Source organism: Epinephelus lanceolatus, chromosome 23 (assembly GCF_041903045.1).
Source record: "Epinephelus lanceolatus isolate andai-2023 chromosome 23, ASM4190304v1, whole genome shotgun sequence".
Taxonomy (NCBI): Eukaryota; Metazoa; Chordata; class Actinopteri; order Perciformes; family Serranidae; genus Epinephelus; species Epinephelus lanceolatus.
Window position 1 is genome coordinate 33,035,181 of NC_135756.1, and position 24,266 is coordinate 33,059,446.

Genomic DNA, 24,266 nt, shown 5'->3' on the forward strand with positions numbered 1-24,266 from the left:
AAGGTGTTGGGTGGAGAATAGGCCCTTATGAGGGAATGCAGCCTTTAGAATATATTTTCAAAGAACTCTCATTAAATAAAAAACAGTACCATTTGTCCTTTAAGAAGGCAAACCCATCTTCATCATGTTTATGTTTTCTTTTTTGTAAAATAGTCAAAAACATCTTTAACAAAATTATTTGCTTATTCCAAATAGACTATAATAAAGTATTTGAGCTGTTAAATTCATCATTTCTAATTTTCTTTGGGATTTTTTTTGTGATATACAGATGATGATGATTGCTGGGTAATATGTAGCTACGTTAATGTTATCCAATGTCAAGTCTCTGATCATGTGACGAGATGAAATGTGCATGATAGAGTACACAATCAGGCTTATTATGATAGCGTGCACTGGGGCACAATGCACCTCATGCCACTGGTCAGACATGTAATAAACTCCCAGCAGTGGAATAAGTAGCCTTCTCAGATGGTTAACTGGAGTAAAACTAGTAGCCTACCACAGTATAGAAATACTCTGATGATAATACTTTTATTTTACTTCAGTAAAATTTTGAATGCAGGAATTTCACTTATAACAAAGTATCAAAGCCACTGGCTCAGAATATTGTTTGTTAATGGATTATACAACTCCAATTCCAAAAAAACTGGGAAGCTGTGTAAACCTTGAATAAAAAGAGAATGCTATGATTTGTAAATTGTTTGTAACCTATATGCAATTGAATACAGTACAAAGAAAAGATATTTAATGTTCAAACTGATAAGCTACACTCATTCTAAATTTGATGCCTACAACACATTCCAAAAAAACTGGGATAGGAGCATGTTTACCACTGTGTGACATCACCTTTTCTACTGATAACACTCAGTAAGTGTTTGGGAACTGAGGACACAAAGAGTTCAAGGTTTGAAAGTGAAATACTTTCCCATTCTTGCTTGATGTTCAACATCAGTGTCTCAACAGTCCCTTGCCTATTTTGCACTTTATAATGCGTCACACATTTTCATTGGGAGAAAGGTCTGGACTTCAGGTAGGCCAGGCTGTTACCTGCACTCCTTTACTTCGAAGCCATGCTGGTCTAACACATGCAGACTGTGTCTCATTGGCTTGCTGGAATAAGCAGGGACGTCCCCCAAAAAAATCATCATCCAGTTGTCAGCATGTGTTAGAGCGTGTGCATTTGCGAAACAGATCGTGTGCATTTCCGAATTTATATTACAAGTTTGCATAAACATTATATTTGTGAACCAGAGCGTGTGCATTTGCGAAACAGATTGTGTGCATTAGTGAGTCCGAAATACAACTGTGAACCAGAGCATGTGCATTCGTGAAAAACCCTGCGTGTGTTCATTCAGTATGAGACTGATCTGACCCCATAGTATAATTTTATTTGAGTTTTAATCAATATTATCCCTAGAAATAGCATATGTGCACTTTGAGCTTTGAGCTGAGTTTTTTGTCCAACTATAGGGGGTTAACAGGTCACTTCTACTCAGAGGCTCTTAGAAACTAATTTCTACATTAGAATCATTCAAAACCGGGTGAATACAAAGGACAGCATGGTTTTATTTGAGTGTCTTTTGTTTTATCATCTGGACACAGTATATGTCCATTTTGAGCTCATATAGCTGAGAAAGTCTAAGGAAGCCTGGACATGGCATGTACAACAGTAATGTTAAATACAATAAAAAATTATTTTGTGGATTCACTTTGTTTTCATAGTGTAATGAGATGAATAAAAACAAATGTAGGCTACATAAATCAAAATAAAAAAAGTATGGTATTAGTATGGTATGCTCTGGTGAATGTTTGGTGGTTTAGTCAGTTCTACAGCATTATGTAATAAATGAGCTAAAACATGCAGAAACACTGGTTAGTCCCTGAATGCTTTGAGCTGCACAAGCACAGCAGTTGGCGTGATTCCTGACTCAATTGTGGCTTTGGCCAAAACCACAGACTACCACACAGAGAAGTGCACAGTAGACTTTTCCATTACCCACCCAGGACCATTCTTTGGGCCCTTCATCTCTTACCCAGAAGCAATGGGCAACATCTGGACAGATTAAAATATAACCAGATAATAATCGGATGTTGATTTAGGTTTGCTGTCATACAGAAAGTCGTGAAAGCAGTAACTACTGTCACCAATGTCAAGGAAGTCTCAGCTAAATCAGTGTTTTAGTACTATCCAAAATTATATTAGTTTGTTTTTTGCATTAAATCCAAGGACCAATAGGAAGAGGAAAGGCCACACATTTAAGTTAAAGGGTCAAGACTTGCTCTCACCCTGCAAGCAGTTACCAAGCCTGCAAGTTTTACATGCTTGAGTAATTGTTACATACCAGATGTATGCAGAGGCACATATAGGATCTGTTATAGGGAGAGCCCAGGCCTGAGCCAAACCCTGCCTGGTTACCATGGAGCTGCTGCATAATATTATGGAAACATATGTTAGTGAGGCCTTGTATTGTTACAGTATATAGACCTTGTGAAAAGAACCTCAATACAATATTCAGTTTCAGCTTTGCCTGGTGGTGAACATCAGTTGTACAGGAAAGGCGGTGTGACATACAGAAACAACCTGTTTGTGTGTGGTCCAACACCAGACATCTAACCAGCTGGTGCACTGCAAAAATACATCATACAATTACAGTGCAAAAATCCTATATAAGGGTGAGTGGGGTCTGTTGGGACACATGTATTGACACGAAATAATCTTCCATTACTCATAGATTACTTGAACACTAATGAAGACATTTTGATCCCTGAACAGATACAGATACAATTCATCAATTTTTTTTAGAGCCAACCCAAACCTGAAAGGCACAACTTAGGAAAATTGTGCCTTTCAGGTTTGGGTTGGCTTAAAATAAATTTCCTACATGTACAACACTCTACATTTAAAACATCACTTGTTTACACATTTTTTATAGAAAAAGAAAACATTTGTAAACTCATTATATTTTCATAGATTACTGAGAAATTTCTTCATATTAGCTGCACCTATCAGGTAAATGTGGTTATTATAGGCTACATGTAGCCTACCTGTTTATGTAGGCTAAAAAAAAATTAAAATAGTTGAACTCCACATATTCAATACGGTTGACATGGGCCTATATGAAGGTTATGGATTTTTATACATGGCCAATAAATTTAGCTTGGCAGTATAAATCTCTTAATAGGCAAAACATAGTTTAAAACAGAGAGCACTGGCTATAACCAGAAGCAAGTTTGTATAAAAAAAGAAATAAATAAATAAAGCAAGTTTATTAAAAACATTTAATAAATATATTAATTAATCTTAGCAGAGTAAATCTCTTTTAGGCTGAACATACCGTAAAACAGAGGCCATGGACTATGACCTAAATCTAGTTTATTAAAAACATTTCAGCAAACTACATCTCAGGCTAAACATGACTCAAGCATAAAATAGGAGGTTAGCCAATTTATTGAAATTATTTGGTTAGGCAAAGCCTTTATCTTGTTTTTGACTACTTTTGTTGTAACAAAGAAGAAACTATAAGCAATACTGTAATACTGGACTCCTGTCCTAACTTCCACAAAATTTAGATAGCTAACGTTAGCTTGAACTGACAGGCCAGAAAATAAGTTAACCAAGAATATGTTTTTTTGCATGTGGCATAAGTAAAACCAGTATGGTAGAAGAAAAGTTACAAAAGGACCAAAAATTTACTCACACGGCATGTGAGGAAGAGTCAGAGGATGAAAGTGAAAAAGGTGTGGTTGAGTATAATCATGGTGAATGACGTTAACTGTAGTTGCCCTCTAACTTTCTAAAAAGGCACTGTCCTAACTGTTTTTTCAACATTTTAAACATCCATACATGGTATGGAAGGCGTATTCTAAAAAATGATGTAAGACTATTCTATATTTATGTCTCTTGATTTTTGCGAAATTTGCTTTATCATTAATGCCATTTTTTCCTCATAAGTTTGCGTTATGCACCAATACTCCAAAGCAAATTCCTTGTATGTGAAAACCTCCTTGGCAATAAACAAGATTTTGATTCTGACAAGGTTTTCTTTCAGCATTGGTGGGGACATGTATGAAAATGAGGGTTTGGGGTTTCATTTCATTTATTTCATTTATTTCATTTATTCGGATCTCCATTAGCTGTGACTAAAGCCACAGCTATTCTTCCTAGAGTCCACCCCAGGAAGAATAACTGGAGGTTCTCCCCCAGTGACCTTTGAGCATCAAACACTTAAATTACTGCATTCTGGGAAATTTCTATTCATCAATTTTTGCCTTGTACGTATCAATTTGTGGTGGAAATGTCTTTAATTTCATTAAAATAAAAGTTTTCTGCTATTTATTTTGTCTTTTCGGTGGGGGGTGACCCTGCGTTCCCTTAGCCTATGGATTCTGGTGTCATTATTCTTTCTACAGAGCTACATTAGCTGCTTTAGATATTGCCTTCAAAAACTAAAGATACCCAACACTCTGTAGACTTTTTTATAATACAGCACTGACGCAAGGTGACGGATTTTGGTTGCTTCAATTGCTTTATTTGCATTGTTTACTGTTGTACTAAGTGATGGTGACTTCATAATCATGTCACCTTTTTTGCAATGAGGTAAACAAGAAGCTGTGGGAGAATTCTTGATGTCTCTGAGCTTCCACTAGATGTCAGTACAGTGCAAAAGTTCAGCAAAAACTGCACCTTTCATTGCTGTTTGAACTCTAGCAAAGGAGATACAAACATAATATTTTTGTCTTTACATATTCGAATCATACAGCCTTATTCAAACCCTCAAAACCATATTTTAAATTCCAGTGGAAACATAAACAAATATAGCAAGTATGTCGGTCTGAATCTTGGGAAAATGTGTTCAAAATGAAGCCCAAAAATATTTCCACATATTTTACTATGTCAAACTCTTGCTGTACATTTATGTTTCATACTTGTGATACTTTTGTGCTTTGTTCTGTTGTGTTTCCAGGCACTGGGAATTCCTAGAAAACTTTGCAACAAGCTTTGGGAATGAGTTAACTCTTCTCATCCAGTAATCACAATTCCTTGGCATTTGAAAAAAAAATTGGTTCAAATGTGAGTGCCTTGCACATAAACAATTTCACCATGCAGACAGTGATCACCCTGTGCCAAATGCTAAACACCTCAGTATGCCTGGCTCCTGGGTGAGCTGCATTCTCGAACTCTGGTGTCCCATGTGTATTGTCATGAGACACACGAGGTGGAATTCCCCTAAACCCAGCTTCAGGTTACCACTGCAGTTTTTTGCCAACAAAACTCTTTCTCTGCCACCTCTAAACATCTTGGTCTTCTAGGTGCATAGTGATCTCATTTTTCACAAATCCACAAAGGATGTGTTTTCCCTCCAAGTCTTGTTGACTCATCTTACTGTTCAGCTGCCAAAGAATTTGCAGATGCATCTCTAAATAGCAGCGTATGTCTTTGATCCTTGCGGAAATGTGAATGGTGCACAGTTATGCCACTTAGGAGTGGTTTCGAGCAAGTGGAAAGGGAGGCTCCTTGCCGTTGTGGTTCGGTCAGCCTTCCAAGTCTGTGCTTCATTAAACTGAGATCATGCTCAAGGCCGAGGAGGAGAGGGGGGGCCACTATAAGAAGTGAAAGAGGGGGCAAGCTGAGGCCCAAATGAATCACAGAAAGAGTAAGAGGAGAGGAGGATACGGGGGAAATTGTTCCTCGATGACTGGGCTCTGGTGAAAGTGACAGGGCACTGAGTCACTGAGGGACAGAGCGGACTGGAAGTGAGTCAGTGGGCTCCTGTCACTGAGTTGCATGCCATCCTTGTTTTATGCCTAGAGTCCACTCACTCCTCTGAGACTGGAGACAGTCGCCTTTCTACTGTACATAAACAGTTACTCACCAAGAGCCTTGTAACCACGTGTTACCTGCAGCAGAGCTAAAAATATCACAGCTTTGATTCCTTTATTACTCCGGGTTTACTCTGAATGTCAAGTGGACTAAAAGTATATTCTGTGAGCATATTGGAGCCGTGCATATTAAAAAAGACCTGTTTTGCTTGTCTTAGTTGGACAGAAATGACCTGATACTGGTATGTGGCAAGCTCCGAGCTGATAAATGAAGCTAACGTGTAAGTGCCAAAAACTGCAGTTACCCTAATGGCCACTTGAGACTGGTTCCAGGAACGAGTCAATCCCCATAGACCCCCATTTTAAAATGCCCAACTTTACAGCAAAAATAACAGCCTGGAACAAAAAACAGTGTTGGTCTCTATGGCTTATTTCCCCATTCATGACAACTGTATGGGGGATTCATTTTTATGTAATGTACCCTGTTAAATGTTATTAAAGCTTGAAGTTATGCAGGCCACTTAAGGGCAGGCCGCTTTGAGTGCACATACCATTGACTGTGAGCACTCTGTGTGAGCTCTCTGGATTGTTTTGTATTTTGGTGAATATTTTAAGGATTTTTTAGTTAATATTAAGTCAAACCATTTTTTAAAAGTTGTACAGTGCGCTCAGAAGACCAATTGCCGTGGATGAGTTTTGCACTTGGAGATTTTTGATCGATTGCATGAAGCCTGGGCTGATGGTGTGTGGTGAGGCCTAGTCAGGCCTAGTCCTGAGCAAGACCTGTGAATACTCCTTGCTGTGACAGGCTGGATTCAACTGAAACAATTGAATCCCTTGAGCAATTTATTGAGGAGAAATATCAGCTTGCCCAGATGGAAATGCCACAAGCAAGCTCACCAAGTAATCTTAATGGAGAGAAGAAGAAGAAGGCTAAGAAAAAGTGGCAAGCTGTTGCAGGTGATGCCACCAAATCAACTCCTAAAAGACCACGCTCTGAAGAAGAAGTAAGTGATGAGGATGAAGCTGATGCGGTCATGGAGGTTGAGATCGGGCTCCTGAAATCAATTAATGATAGACTTGCTAAACTGAATGTGTTGGAGGTCATGATGAAAGACTTGAATCAACTTAAAGCTAGCCTTGAATACAGTCAGTGGCAAATTGATGAACTGTTGAGTGACAATAGGAACCTCAAGAAATCTGTGCAGGATATGGAGAGTAGGGTGAACGTGCTTGAAAAGGAGAACAAGCGCCTGTCAGAAACCCTGCTTGATCAACAGTGTCGTTCTATGAGGAACAATTTGGTTTTCTCAGGAATTGCTGAGGAGGACAGTGTTGATTGTGAAACTGTTGTGAAGACCTTCATGACTGAACAGCTGAAACTGCCAAGTGAAGTGGTAAATGATGTCATCTTCTCCCGAGTCCACAGACTGGGTAAAGTATTGAAAGACAGACCAAGAGCCATTGTTGCCAATTTTGAACATTTTAAACATAAGGAGCTTGTGAAAAGTCAAGGAAAACAACTTAAAGGCACAAAGTTTGGAGTAAATGACCAATTTCCCCATGAAGTCATCAACAGGAGGAAGGTACTCTATCCCATAATGAAAGAACACAAACTTCGAAATGATCGTGTCACTTTAGTGACAGACAAATTGTACATAAATAATCAACTGTATCGTGACTCCAAAACAACTCCCTGGTTATTCTGATGTGAATGGATATCTGATGCAGGTCTTTAAACTATGGCAAATTCAATGATTCAAATTGGTTCTGTGAATTTAAAACTATCTAAGAAGGGATTACATATTGCGCACATAAATGTTTGTAGTTTACCAAATAAAATGAATGAGATTTGTAACATGTTGAAAATCAATGATATTCATGTTCTAGCTATTACTGAGTCACATCTAGACAGTTCTATCACTGATGGGCAAGTCCATGTGGATGGGTATAATTTTATAAGAAAGGATAGGAATCGGAATGGCAGAGGTGTGGCAATGTATATTCAAAATCATGTGCCTTTTAAAAAGAGAGATGATCTAACAATGAATCACCTTGAGGCTGTATGGGTACAGATACATCTACCTTATCAAAAACCTCTAATAATTGGATGTGCATATCAACCCCCTTGCTCAAATGTGAACTATTTAGATGAATTATGTACTAGTCTAGATAATGCAACTAATGACAATAAGGAAGTGTTTTTTATGGGAGATCTGAATATAAATTGGTGTGATAACAAGAATAGCAACAAAACTAAATTATTGAGATTTACAGAGGGGTGCAATATGAAACAGATGGTTAGGAATGCAACAAGATGTTCCATAAGGAATGGCATACATACTGAGACATGCATTGATCTGATTTTTACTAGTGTACCACAACAGTGTTCAAGTGCGTGTGTGTTTCCTGTTAGCTGGTCAGACCACAATATTGTATCCATAACTAAAATATCTAAGATTCCAAGGAGACCACCTAGAATAATAGTAAAGAGAAGTTTTAAAAGATTTAATTGTGAGGAATTTAAGAGGGATTTAACTGCATGTCCCGGGAATTAATATATTTAGAGGATAATTTAGATCATGCCACTGAATGTTTAACTGAACTCTTAACTGAAGTGATGAACCGGCATGCTCCAGTTAGGAAACGGACTGTTAAGGCTTGTTCTGCTCCATGGATAGATGATGAACTTAACAAAGCATTTATGGAAAGAAATGAGGCAAAAGCTACATTTTTAAAATCAAATTTAGAATCTGACCAGCAGATCTATAGAAAATTACGCAACTATGCATTGAAATTAAATCGCAGTAAAAAGGCTCTTTTTATAAAAAAGCGTTCATGGGGTGTGGAAATGACTCTAAAAAACATGAAATACAGTCAGAGGATTGTTGGGAACAAATGTTGCACAGTATCCATCATTTGATGAGGAGAATGGAAGAGTGAGCACAAAGCCTGTTGATATTGCCAATCATTATGCTGCTTATTTTGAAAACAAAATTAACAGACTAAGAAAAATGATTGATTCTTCCAGTTCTAAAGAAACTCTCAATGATCTGATTGATAACAATATCATGTTAAATAAAATGTGCTCTTTTTCCCTATCCTCTGTAACAACTGAGGAGGTTATGAAATTGCTAGAGTCACTTCCTGATGGGAAAGCTGCAGGTTATGATTTAATGGACAACAGGTTATTGAGGTATGCTGCACCTCAGATTGCTGCCCCCTTGAGGTATTTGTATAATTGGTCAATTGACACTGGTCACTTCCCTAGAGTATGGAAGGAAGCTAAGCTATGTCCAATTCCAAAGAATAGTAAAGAACCTCTCTCACCTGAGAACAGTCGGCCCATTAGTCTTTTACCTGCACTGAGTAAAATACTGGAAAGCATAATCAGTGCTCAGATTTGGTCATATATGGAAACTAATGATTTATTCTCTGCCAATCAACATGCATACCTTAAGGACCATTCCACGGTGACTGCTCTCATTGAGATGACTGATCAATGGCTAGAACAAATTGATTTGGGAAAATATGTTGGTGTACTATTTTTGGATTTTAGTGCAGCATTTGATTTGGTAGATCATAGTATATTATTGAAAAAGCTCCTTCATTATGGGTTCCAACAAACCGCTCTTGACTGGATTCATGCTTATTTATTTGAGAGAACACAATGATTTTTTATAAACGGATCTTATTCTTTTCCTCTGAATATACAGTGTGGCGTGCCTCAAGGCAGTTGTCTTGGGCCTCTCCTTTATCTGCTGTATACAAATGATATTTCATATGTTCTAGTCTGATCAAAAATGACAATTTTTGCGGATGATACGACTGTGTATGTACCAGGGTATTCATGTGCAGACATACAGACATCACTGCAGCAAGATCTAGAGACGATTAAGGATTGGGTTGATATGAACAAACTCGTACTGAATATAAAGAAAACAAAAGTAATGCTTATAGGTTCTGTGAGGAAGAAGCAAACACTGCCCTGTTTACAGCTCATGACAAATGGTACAATGATCGAACAAATAGATGAGACTAGACTGTTAGGTGTTCAACTTGATAGTCATCTGTCTTGGACACCACATACAGTCAGGTCCATAATTATTTGGACAATGATACAGTTGTCGTCATTTTGGCTCTGTACACCACCACAATGGGTTTTAAATGAAACAATGAATACCTGCTTAAAGTGCAGACTCTCAGCTTTCATTTAAGCCTTTTTTCAAAAATGTAGTATGAACCGTGTAGGAATGACAACCATTTCTTCACACAGTCCCCCAACTTTAAGGGCTCATAAGTATTTGGACAAACTAACATAATCATCAATTAAACAGTCAGTTTTAATACTTGGTTGCAAATCCTTTACAGTCAATGACTGCCTGAAGTGTTGGACACATAGACATCACCAGATGCTGGGTTTCTTCCCTGGTGAAGCTCTACCAGCCCTTTACTGTAGCCGTCTGCACTTCCTGCTTGTGTTTTGGGTGTTTTGCCCTCAGTTTTGGCTTCAGCAAGAGAAACGCATGCTCAATTGGATTCAGGTCAGATGATATGACTTGGCCATTGCAGAACATTCCACTTCTTTGCCTTAAAAATGTCTTTGGTTGCTTTTGCAGTATGCTTCAAGTCATTGTCCATCTGCACTGTGAAGCATCGTCCAATGAGTTTTGAAGCATTTGGTTGAATCTGAGCAGATAATGTAGCCCCAAACACTTCAGCTTTCATCCTGCTGCTCTTGTCAGCAGTCACATCATCAATAAATACAAGAGAACCAGTTCCACTGGCAGCCATACATGGCCATGACATAACAGTACCTCCACCATGCTTCACTGATGAGGTGGTGTGCTTTGGATCATGAGCAGTTCCTTCCCTTCTTCCTTCTCTTGTCTTCCCATCATTCTGGTAGTTGATCTTTGTTTTATCTGTCCATAGTATGCTGTTCCACAACTGTACAGGCTTTTTAGATGGTTTTTGACAAACTCTAATCTGGCCTTCCATTTTTAAGGCTAACCAATGGTTTGCATCTTGTGATAAACCCTCTGTATTTATTCTAGTGAAGTCTTGTCTTGCTTACAAGAGCAGCAGGATGAAAGCTGAAGTGTTTGGGGCTACATTATCTGCTCAGATTCAACCAAATGCTTCAAAACTCATTGGACGATGCTTCACAGTGCAGATGGACAATGACTTGAAGCATACTGCAAAAGCAACCAAAGACATTTTTAAGGCAAAGAAGTGGAATGTTCTGCAATGGCCAAGTCATATCATCTGACCTGAATCCAATTGAGCATGCGTTTCTCTTGCTGAAGCCAAAACTGAGGGCAAAACACCCAAAACACAAGCAGGAAGTGCAGACGGCTACAGTAAAGGGCTGGTAGAGCTTCACCAGGGAAGAAACCCAGCATCTGATGATGCCTATGTGTCCAACACTTCAGGCAGTCATTGACTGTAAAGGATTTGCAACCAAGTATTAAAACTGACTGTTTAATTGATGATTATGTTAGTTTGTCCAAATACTTATGAGCCCTTAAAGTTGGGGGACTGTGTGAAGAAATGGTTGTCATTCCTACACGGTTCATACTACATTTTTGAAAAAAGGCTTAAATGAAAGCTGAGAGTCTGCACTTTAAGCAGGTATTCATTGTTTCATTTAAAACCCATTGTGGTGGTGTACAGAGGCAAAATGATGACAACTGTAACATTGTCCAAATAATTATGGACCTGACTGTATATCTAATCTATGTAAGAAGCTGGTTCAGACTGCTGTTATGGTAGAATAGCCAAATATTTATCCACAAAAATATTAAGACAAGTGACCCACGCTTTAATTGCGAGTCAGGTGAATTATTGTGCTGCGGTTTGGGGTAATGCTGGAGTGGGAGAAATAAGTAGACTCCAAGCTGCACAAAATAAGGCTGCAAGAATTATTCTTAGATGTCCAAATGATACTCCTATTGAAGAGCGATACAAAATACTAGAGTGGTCGTATATCAGGGACATAATAGCTAGAAATGTTCTTCAATTATTTCATAACTTACATGTTAAAAAGAAGCCACGACTGTTGATAAGCAGGTTCCACCAGGTGAAAGACAGACATTTAGTCTGCACAAGAGGAGCTAGCACAAGTGATTATGTTTTACCCAGGACTAGGTTTGTAACTGGTAAAAGGATGTTTTGTTTTCATGCTGTGAAGTTATGGAATGGTTTACTTGATCTCATTAGGAATTTACCAGAAAAATATTTTAAACAAAACATTAGGGGTATTTTTTAAGGAGTATTTGAAGTTTTATTGTAATTGCATGACTGTGATTGAGGGTATAGCTTCTATGTAATATCTGTATAGGCTTTGTTGTGTGTGTATAATACCATCCATGTGCTATATGTATGTTTTTTGGTTTGTGTCTGTTCTATATTGTATTGTGTTTCAGTTATACTGTATTGTGTTTATTTTGTAATGTTTTTATGCTATGGACTCTTGGAAGAATAGCCCAAGTGGGCTAAAAGAGATCCAAATAAACAAACAAACAAACAAACAAACAGGTGGGTGCTGTCTGACAACAAGTGTTGGGGAAAAACTGGCTACATGTAACTAGTTACATGTTAGTAAATTATTAAATAAATGTAATTGTAATCAGTAACAGTTACTGAGAAAAATAACTGTTGCCAATCAAAATTGGTGATTGGTGATTTAAAAAGGGGTTACAGCGGAAGACACTCTCTTTGATAAAAAGGTCAATTAACATGAACTGAATGGAACTGAATTGAATTGACCTGAACTGAATTGAATTGAATTGAATTGAATTTAACTGAACTGAACTGAATTAAATTGAACTGAATTGAAATTAAATTAATTAAACTGAAATTAATTGAATTGAATTGTTGCTTTGCATCCTTTGTCATACCAGAATGCTTTATTTAGCATAGCATATTTTTGGATATTTTTCAGCTATATTTCCCAGTTTAAAACATTTCTTAGAAAAGTTTTCAAAACGAATAAAATGTAATAAAATATATTACTTTCATTAAAATAGTTATATTATTATTACATTATTATTATAACATTTTTATTATATTGGTATCACTACTACTATTTATTACTACATTACTAAACTATTATTATTACATTTTTAACAAGGTAACTAGTAATTTGTAACCTATAAGATTTCAAAAGTAACTTTGGTTAGGTAATGTAACCATGGCATAACTTGATTTCACAGAGTAAAGGTTTAGCCATTGCTTTTGCTAATTCAGTGTGTTCTCATTTCATGAGAGTTATCTTAATTGTAACATTTTGGTTGCCTAAAAAAGTTTTTTTCAGCATTTGGTTGAACTAAAAGACTGTCTAAGGAGGGTCTTTTTTTGCCTGTTTTTTACAAGAAAAAGTTAGCATTATCATTATCACATTTAACCACAGACTGTAAATACACCGTGCTAACCAAGCTACCAGGTAGCATTAGGGTTAGCTCAACCCTCATCCAAATATGGTCACTTATGGCTCCAAAGATCCAAGGGGGTGACGGTCAACACGCCAAATTTGAGGCTTCAAAACAGCAGTCCAAAAACCAATGGGTGTCATCACGGTGGCTACATCCATTATTTTGATACAGTCTGTGGATGCTGGTTTATGGGCTGGATCAAAGGAGGTGCAGGCTGCCCCTCTTGCGGCAGCTGTCTTAAATGCCAAACAGTTTCAATAGTAAAAAAAGGGCAGGCTAATCTGGGTGTAATATATAGTGTGCATGATGTAGTGCTAGAGTAAGTTCCATTTGGCTAACGTTACCACAGTGTCTTTAGTAAAGCTAGCTTTTTGTTATGAATCATGTTTTAATTAGCAACTGCTAAAACCAGTACTCTCCCTGATGGTTCTTCTGAAGTTGGAGAAAACATCGGTGCTCTTGTGCACCAGCCCAGCAGACTTTCACCTGGGAGCCCAGTGTCCTGTGTGAATGAAGAGCCTAACCATGATGTTTATTTCTAAATCTAACCACGTGCTTTGTTACCTAACTATGTGCTTTTGTTGACATCCTGGCATTGGTTGCGGCATCCTGTAACATTAACAGCAGCCGCAGGAAGATACCTAGCTGGTAATATGTAGACGTGAAAGGCCACTGACAAAGCAGTGATATGTGACAACTTGGGATGAGAATGTGCCGTATGTTTACAACATGAGGTTTTGCTAGCATGCATGTGTTTGCTGCAAGAGAGTGAACTGATAAATTTGTAACCCACCTGCTAGGACAAAACCAGATCGAGAAGAAATGACTGTTGATGTGATGTAATAAAAAAAAAAAAATCATAAAAGCTTATTGTGGAGGGTTTAAAGTTCATGGTATATTGAGTGTGGTGTTAAAAAGTCAAACTGAAAAAAGTTCACATGTAGTCTGGGGTGGCTAAGTCACTTTGTTTTTACCATTCTCTGTTAAAAAATGAAAATAAAAAACACTATTCTCAGTGTCAGTAAGGGAATAAATTAAACTCACATTCAGTTAAATCATACATAGGCTAGTGTTTTGTTCCAGTATGTTCAAGTTCCTGCTATTGCACTTCGATAAATCTACACAGGTAGTGACATAGAGCTATCAGTGACAAACATAGCGTTTAAAAACATCAAAGGTGCATGCACATTAAACCACAAGGACACTATAGTGTGTATTGGCTGTAACATTAAGACCCCTGACATTTTCTACTGCACCACCAAGACAGACAGGCTACATCCGGCCCTGCTGGTTAAGATGATGAATGAGATCACTAATGTTGATGTGCATTGTACTGAAAATAACCTAAACTTGTGACCACCAAGATGCCTGTATAATCAAAAGAGCTATGAGTGACCAATATCAGCTGGATTTTGAAGCAGGATCGTGATGGAGTGTAACTGCAAGGTTTCAATGGAGTCAACTGTTAGCCCCCTTAATAAACACCTACAGAAATAGAACCAGACGTGTTCACAGTGTGTATCCATGTGTCTGCATGGACAGATATCACAATACGGGAGACAGAAAGTATGTTTGTGCATTATTTGGGTGAATTTACGTTGATGTGATTTAAAAAAACATTGGAGGACCTAATATACAAACCTGCTGAACTAAAACAAAAGGTTGTTTTAATTTAAACACAACTGTGTTTGTCTCCCGCTCTCGGCTCACTCTCACACAAAGACCTCTGGAAAGACATTTTAAGCTCAAACCAACACGTACTTAAGACACCACAAATCCTCCCACCAGTGTAGCCTCAGTGCTTTCGCACACACTCACACACACACACACACACACACACACACACACACACACCTTGCAGCCACCCACACTGAGCAGAGAAATGTTGCTTTGGTCAGTTCTGACTGTGGAAACCAGAGATGAGAACATCCACCCAGTTTCAGGGTGTGTAGGAAGGAAACAGGCAGGAGACTCTTTCATGACACCTGACTCAAACCTTTAAACAGCTACTCCCAGCAATCACACTGGATCCAGTTACTGCAGTGGACAATGGCATACTGGCAGAAGGCACGGCATCTTGTTCATTACCAATACGTTTTATTTGTCGTGCTGCTGTTGCAGTCCATGTCCATTTGAGATTGCGTTTGTTTTCTGCATTAAAGCAACGCTTACCTTTCTGGAAATTTTACACTTTTCTTTGTTTAGGTTAAAATGATATTAACAAGCTGATGGCACACTAAAATGAAAGTGAATTCCACCAGAAATAAAAATTCATCATTATACCATTCTCATATGGTTCTAAGAGAACTCCGACCAATCACTGTGTTCGGACCGAATGCAATGATTGGTGGGAGTTTTCTCCTGTCCTGTCGGTCTCCCCACGTGGAGGCCTCCGACTGACGTAACCGCTCATTAACATCAACCACCCCACCTCACGCCATAGTCTGTGAGACAACAAATACGCTAGTAACAGGGACGCTTGTGGATATAAACTATAAACACAGTGCAACAAGAAGTAAATTCTTCAGTGCAATACAGTCGCAAGTTTCTAACAGACATTAGAAACCGCTGCAGAGATCTAACGCTACAACCGAGAGAGGTCAGGATGTGTAGCAAACTCGGCCTGCTACATCGAGCTAGCCCTGAGATGACCGTGGTTTCGACTGGAGCTGTCCCAACGGGGGAGACGCCAGCAGCGCTGTGACGGGACGCGGGAGCAGGAGCGGGGGAAGCACGGAGAGGTTAGCTCTAGGCTAAGAGGTTAGCCCATCACCTTCTGGTGAACGTCTGCTCACTGGACACGAAAATGGATTACATCCGACTGTGGAGATGCACTCACCGAGGAGCGAGGGACTGCGGCATCCTTGTGTTCACTGAGACATGGATGAATGGTAACATATCAGACTCTGGTGTTGAGCTAACGGGGCTAACACTACATAGAGCAGACAGGGAGACTGCATCATCTGGTAAGCTCCGTGGTGACAGTCTGGCAATATACACAATTCATGGTGCTGTGATGTGAAGAGGATCTCCCAGTTCTGCTCTCAGGATGTGAAGTTTTTGACTGTGAAATGTCGACCCTTTTCATCTTACTATTGCACTATATGTTCTTTCTTATATGTTGCACAAATTGTTTTTAAATGTTATGTTATGTTTCTTTTTGCTTGGGGTATGTGAAATGTCATTTCATTTTTGTGCTGCGCATAAAAGTGACAAATAAAGAAGTTCAGTTCAGTTCATAACGTTATATATGACAACACAGCATCCAGTTGCTAATGGCTAACATTAGTCTACTGTAATGTAGCCTCTGAAACATTAACGTTATCTTCCTTGTGCGTTTACACTTACTAGTTACGTTAACGCTACTATCTAACATTAGCACTGTAACCTTTGGAGGGAGGCGGGAGTTGTGGATGTTCAAATTAAGTGCTGTGTGAAATGCAAGGAAGGTAAAAGTTCCTTTAATGCTCAGATTTCATTTGGACTATTTCTCCATTAAAAAGTTGTCTTAATGAAGACTGCTGTCAGTGGCGTTAACTGAAAGCTCTGAGGACCTGGGAAGAACTGGGAATTTTCTTTTTTGGAAAACAAAAGAAAAGGAGAAAAAGAGAAAAAAACATGCAAGCCAGGGCTCCCTCAGCATATCATAATATTGAAATTAGCCGTCCCATATGTATGTATCAGTCGTGCAGACCTGGAGCCAATCCCAGCTGACATTAGGCAATAGGTGAGGTACACCTTAACCAGGTCCCAAATCACAGGGCATATATCATATGAGTCTGTCAGGACAGTCAGTGTGACACTGACATTCCTGTAATATAGTAAAAAATACAAGTTAGCCCTACAGGCTAATGTGTGTTAACTATGCTAACAATGGAGTGGAAATGTGCAACAACATTTTTTGTTGACTTCAGATGTCATACAAAAGTAACTAAATAAGTAAAATTTATTCATAAAGCGCTCTTCATAGACATAGTGCTTCACAACAAGAAAGAAAATATAGAAGACAAAGTGGCTACATGAGCCTAGTAGTTAGAAGTGCACAACTAGCAACACTATTTGCACAGAAAAAATAATTCACAATATACAGCAGTACACAAACTATGAATAAAATACAGATCTGGTGCATACAGGGTACCAAACGCATGTCTAAACAGGTGCATCTTCAGCTGGCTTTTAAAAGAAACCACAGACTCAGTAGACCATAAGGGAGCAGATAGAGCATTCCAAAATGTAGGTGTTACAGCCGAAAAAGCTTGATTACTATGGGTCTTAAGGAACGTGCAAGGGACTGACAACAAATTTAGCATATTTGATTGAAGAGAGCGAACTGAAGAATACTGATGAAGTAGTAGATTTGGTACCTATACCCAACAGGGAGCCAGTGAAGGGATTTTTGTATAGAGGTACTATGAGACAGTCTATTTGATCTAGTTAGTAGTCTTGCTGTAGCATTCTGGATTACTTGTGGTCGAGCAAGAGCAGTCATACTCAGTAAGGAGAAAAGTGCTTTACAGTAGTCAGTGGGAGTTTAAATTAAGGTATGTACAATCATTTCCAGATCAGCAGGTGAAACAACAGATCTCAGTCTACTAATATTTCTCAAGTGGAAAAAACAAGATTTGGTCAGGTGCTTCACATGGGTATCAAATGACATCAATTGATCAAATATTACCACTAAATTACGCAGGTTTGAGTGAGCAGTTGAGGAAAGAGGCCCAATAGTTTGCAGAAGGAGGGGGAATGACCTTTTCTGGAGCAACAATTAGAACCTCCATCCAAATTTGAACAGTCCAGACCCTAATCACATTAAGGCAGTCAAGGAGCCTTGATAACCTGAAAGGCGCATTAGGTTTGAACTAAAAGTGAAGCTGGATATCATCTGCATATAAATGATATGCAATGTTGTATCTGTTTATAATTTGTTTTCTTTCTTGGTGTATAATGCCCTTGTAAAGCACTTTATGACCTATGTCTATGAAAAGTGCTATATAAATAAATTTTACTTACTTACTTACTCCGGAAGGGCAGCAAGAGAGAATAACAGAGGCCCAAGAACCAAGCCCTGCTGGACACCACAGAACAGTGGAGAGGTATCAGATACAAGGTCACTGTCACGGGGATGCCCTGTGACCTCTAATGGTAAAAGACAAACACACACAATGCTTGTCCACCTCCAGGCACTTTCACACACCATCTAGCCGGCAGGTGTCTGGGGTTGGTAATTAGCACAATTAAGGTTGAAACCTGGTAGTTGTAGGTGTGTAGTTGTTTTGGTGCTTCAGTGTCACAGGCACATTTACATGAAGTCAGGAAGAAAAGTCTGACAATATTGTGGTTTTAAATCTCTTTATTTGACTAATTCTTTTGTGTGTCTCACCTCTCCTCTAGACTGCACTTGGCCAACCTCTGGTTTGGACTCAGGAACTGCCAAACCAGACCCCACCCATCTGGATTCCTTTTATAGTCAAGTTCCTGGGGGAATGTGCCAAGTGTAGTATGGATGAGGGGGAGTTTTGGGGAGATATTTGTGCAAGTGTTGATTTTGAGCAGTTTAAGAACATTTTTACTCTTTTGGAGTGTGTAGCAATGTTTTTCACTGTTGGCTTATAAAAAGTAGTCTGAAGAGTATGAATCAATCACTGCTGATTGTTGATTGATTTATTAATTGTATTTCCCATGTGTAGGAGGAGCTACGGTCTATATATGCAGGAGTTGGAAGCTTCTCTCGAGTTTCTGAGATCTGTCTAGCAAGCCGGCCACAGCGGCTGTTACTGCCAGGGGCCCAAACTTAAAGGGGGCATAGCCCGGTGCAGAGTTGATTTTTGTTTTAGTTTTTCTTCAGTTTTGGCCAGCTGAACTGCACTGTACATATTGCTGTACCTAACCCACTGCTGGAAAAGAAAAGGGAAATAAAAAAATTGGACTGTTGAACAGTTTAAAGTCCTCTTCCTTTTGCCTTCACCGCTCGACCAACCTTACAGTCACCAATAGAGATGAAGAAACTCCTGTCAGAGAGATATGAAGAAAACCGGTTTAATAATGTGCTGTGTATGCCAACGCATCACACAACCTGCTAATGAGGATTTGATGGCTCTGCTGTGCTGAACGCAAAAGCCAGAAACTGTATCATATTAAGTTGTTGTTAGCTGTAAATGTACCACTTCTAAGCAGGAGATAACGTTGTCTCAGAGCCGGACATAGCCTCTCTTCTGCTGGACAACTTCCTCCAATTCACTCAGACTCACCCTGGGTTGGGATCCAAAGTTGCCTGTACCGTAGAACAGCGCATCCTTGTACAGCTTGTATAATATCCTACAAAAATGCACACACAATAGTCCCTATGATAGACCAACAAATTAGTGCCCAATAAATGATGTTATGCGTTTGACGTAAAAGTACGCACTCAACATAAGTTAAGTTTAAGGTTAGGTTTAAGCTAGTAAAGTTATTATGGTTAGGTTTAGGAAAAGAAACATGGTTGGGCATCTGTTTAGGCTAGTAAAATTACTGTGCTTAGGTTTAGAAGCAAGAAATATAGTGATGACATACCCTAAAATGATTCAAAGTTCACATGGTTCCAAACACCAGTCTCTGGGGCAAGTCCCAGGGATAAGTCCTGTGTTTTGTGTTTTATTTTTTGTGATTTCACTGAACCCTTAGCAGCAGTGGTTTGTCAAAACATCTATATATAAGCAATCCAAGCACCCAACACACGTCATAAGATCAGTCTCTACGCAGATGATATATTGCTGTTCCTACAAAACCCTTACTCATCACCACAAAAAATAAATAATAATAATTCTAATACAGGAACAAAAAAAAACTACTCAATCCACCTTCACCTGGTTTAAATCTCTAAGTTCAATCATTCCCAAATTCTGCTGAAAAACAAAAAGGACAGGGAACTAAATTTACTACAAAAACCAAAAACTCAAGAATCCCAGAATTTTTACTTACTTTCTGGTAAATGAGCTACAATACGTTTTCAGTTGGATCCACCCCAATCAGCAGGATAACTGATGGATATATAACAAACAGTTTGTAAAGACATTCAGATTTTACTTTTGGAGTTCAATTTACTGGACAAAAAAAATGCACAAAATGGGCGTCGCTATCCTTCTTGGGGTGCCCCTCACCTGTAATCCATTATCTCTCCTGTTTATCATATCTTGGTAAAAAGCAACTACTTTAAAACACCTTCTGGTGGTAATATCCCACTAAACACAGCAACAGGTTGCTAAAAACTCCCGTTTGGTGGATAAAAAGATGCTGAAAACACAGCAATGACCCTCTAAAAAACAACAATTTTTCTTGTTTGTTGGTTTCAAATAGTGGTCTGCAGCTTTGCAGGTGTCTCTAGGTGACAAACCATATACCATCCCCTCCACCCCTGATGACAAGGTCAGCTCATATACTATGTCACTTTAGAAACATTGATATGATACATGAAATGTACAAAATGTAACATATCCGTGGTTTGCAGAAACATACAACGCTAATATATACTTCCAGTGACTGGGCTGAGAAATATGGTAGTAATGGTGCAGAGATTATGTTCATACTAATAATTACAACAGGTAACAATAACAACTCTGTTCTTTTAACCCTGTAAGATTACAAAAAGGTTTTTTATGTGGATCAACTTGCTGCTAACCCCTGAATGTTAGTGTCGTTACTAATTCTTGGGCAGAATAAAATTTTTGAGTAATGTGTACAATGTGATATTCACAAATGTAATATTCTATCAACCTTTATTAGTCTTTTTACAGCCTCCCTCCACCCTTCTCCATCCTCCAGGCCATTGGTAAATCTTTGGAAAAAATATATCCCATTATGGTACCTTTTGCTTTCAGACATCCTTTTTCCATCATTTGTACTTCCTCTAGGAAGTAAGAATGCATAGATAGGCAGTCTGTGACTGATGACAGGAGATGAAGAAGGAAGCAGTTATATCCTCTCACGGTGAAAGGAAACTAATCAGTGCCCAGCAAACGTTTACACTGTGAATACCCTCATATCAAGCTTGGACATGTACGGGTATATATATATATATATATTATACATGTATAATGTGATGTAAAAATGACATATTCATTTGGGCTGGTCAATGAAATGCTTTCTGGCTAACTGCATGTGCAGCCTGGTGATAAGGCACTTAAATGGACAGACATGTAACCTTAACCTCTTTCCAATGATCCTGGGCTTTCTTAGAGACCCAGACACCTCCTAGGACAAAAAACATCCATAACACACACTCCTCTGAGTCCAGAAGGGTTAATAGAATTAACAGCTTCTTGCTCTAAGCAAAAATGTTTTGGATCTTAGGTTAGGATGTGAAGTGTACAGCAAGGGTACCAGACATGAAAGCTCCGGAAACTTAAAATCACACTTTATTTAGAAGCAGAAAACATTGCCAACAGTGACAAATACTTTGAAGCCATTATAGCACTAACTTTATTAATAATAAGCCGTGTGTAATTTATTAATTATTATTATTAAATTACTGAAACATTTCAACAACACCAAAAGTGGAATTACCCATGACTGTTCCCAAGGGGCTACAGTACTGAAGGTTTTCACTTTCCTAAATTCCTAATATTGGGACCTGAGTCGAGCTTTTGCAAGCTGCATCGAAATTATATTCAATGTAGACGGGTAAGGTAGAGTGGGGGGTTTAAGCTTTTTCAGAAGCACACTATTCCAGGAATCCCAGTAAAATGACTTGCTTTTATGGTAACTTCAGCTACAGTCAAAATGCGTTGCTCATATTTCAAGCAGCAGGGAGAAAATATGCATAAACCTATGGGTTCCCAAAATGACCAACATGAGATAGATATTGGGTTATTAATATTATATATTTACATAGGTTATTTTTGTGTGAGACAGTTAAATGGTAATAAAAACTGTATAATTAGAAAAGTCTAAGGTATAGGTTTATCTATATTAGGAAGCTGTCTGTTTCTTTTCATTCAGTGGTATTTAATGAGTTCATATTATGCTTTTTGTTATTTGTAAATATTATTCTCTTTCTGTCTGTCTGCTTGTTGTATGTTCATGTCATTTTCTTTTTACATTTTCAAAATGAATAAATATCAAATTAAAGTAAATGAACTTGGTGGGCCAAAAGGAAGTTACTGTTGTGCTGCTGAGTTTTGCATGCCTGCTGACTCAGAACATTGCATCAACAGAGGAGGACATAAAGGACTTATGTAAAGAACTAATGTAGTTCTGTAGTGATACGTATATTTTTTAAAATTAATATTTTTTTCCCATTTTCCTTTATTTCCTGGGAAATGGGAAATAGGTTGGATGTGTATTCCTGCAAACCCCAAGATTAACCCATTGCATGGTCCCAATGTATCATCAACAATCTTTGGTCTGCATGTCAGTATGTTTATTACCCAAATGGATCTGGGAGGACTCACTGTGAAGTAAAAGATGGTGTACTGCTGCACTTTTCCACTGCAGCTGCTCGTTAGTGGAGCATCATACTGGTGATGGTGTTCTCTCTGTCTTTGGGTCTGTTCAGGTTGACCGCATTCTGAAAAGGATTTAATCCTTGATCCACTTGGATAGGGTCTGAGGTTTAACAGGTCCCTTTTTTGATTAAGTCTTTAAAAAAAATAGATTTTCCATTGGTCTGTTTGGGATGGGGTCCAAAGAGTAGACCCCTAGTTAATATACACATCAAACATCAAATAGTACAAACACTTTTATGAGCCACAGGTATAGTGGCGGGTGGTTGGGATGGTTGGTTGGACGTACAAAGAGCAGAACCTTGACACGGGATAATGGAATACACAACCTAATCTGTGTCAAATGGGTTTGCTTGAGGTAGAAAAACTCTTTGGTTAAATTTGAGGAAAGATATTGTTGTTGTTTTGGTCTTCAGATATGTTGACACTTTCTCTTACACTTTACCAAATGCTCTGAGTTGCCTGGACAACATCTTTATCCAGCCTATATTCAAAAGTGCATATGGTAGGAAAGTAATTTTGAAGTTTTTGCAAATATGTTATTTAATGTATAAAACATATTTACTCCTGCACATTGACTGTATATGATATATAACTAATCATAATTTTCAGAAGACAGGGTTGTTCCTTTAGGACATAAATTTGCTTTTCAAAGCATTTTACCTTTTAGCTTATTAAGATGTATTAAGCATTTTGATCTCTTCAGACAGTCCATTGTATTTGTTTGTTTGTTTTTGTGCACAAGAATCAAATGATGTAGTAAATGCAAAGCCATAGGATCACAAAAACATTACAGGTTCATCCTCTCAGGACCATGAATGTCCACAGCATTTCATGTTATTTATCATTTCATGTTCTGGTCATGAGTCTGGGATGTTTTTGTCTTATAAATTAAACAGTTTGACAGATGACAGCAGGACAGCTCATTGCACATCCAAAGTGTTAGTCTTTGGACAGGCTACCAAGCTAAGCTGTGTTGCATATGCATACCCAACTGACATACCATCAGAGATCAGTTACATAGTGATTAAAACAGCCAGTACTTTATTATGAATTTAGATAATTAGAGAATTGCTGGAGGTGTTAAATATACAGCTTATGACTGCCTACTGCAATTATGTATAGCCATGAAATATACAGTATCGGTCAGTAGTTTGGTGGTTGTGAATGTGGGAGATAAGAGGAAGAGAAAAGCCGGGGGAGTGATTGTCTTACTGCCTCTTCTCTGGAGATGTCCGGAAGTAGCACTTCCTGACACAAGAAGTGGGGTATTTAGGTTATTTACTCAAGAGGTCTGGGGAAGTGCCTGTCTGGAGTGAGTGAATGGTGTGTGTTAGGGGCGGTGCATGGGATGGTGGTGTGGTATATATCCTACTTTTACAAAGTTTGTTTATCATGGGGTGCCACTGCAAATCCTTCTCAGTGTTCTGCTCATCTGCTAGAAACAGAAAGTCAGGCTGTGATAGGGCTCACAGTCTGTACAGATTTTCTCTTTCAAACACCACAACTTACATCTTAATTACAAACACCA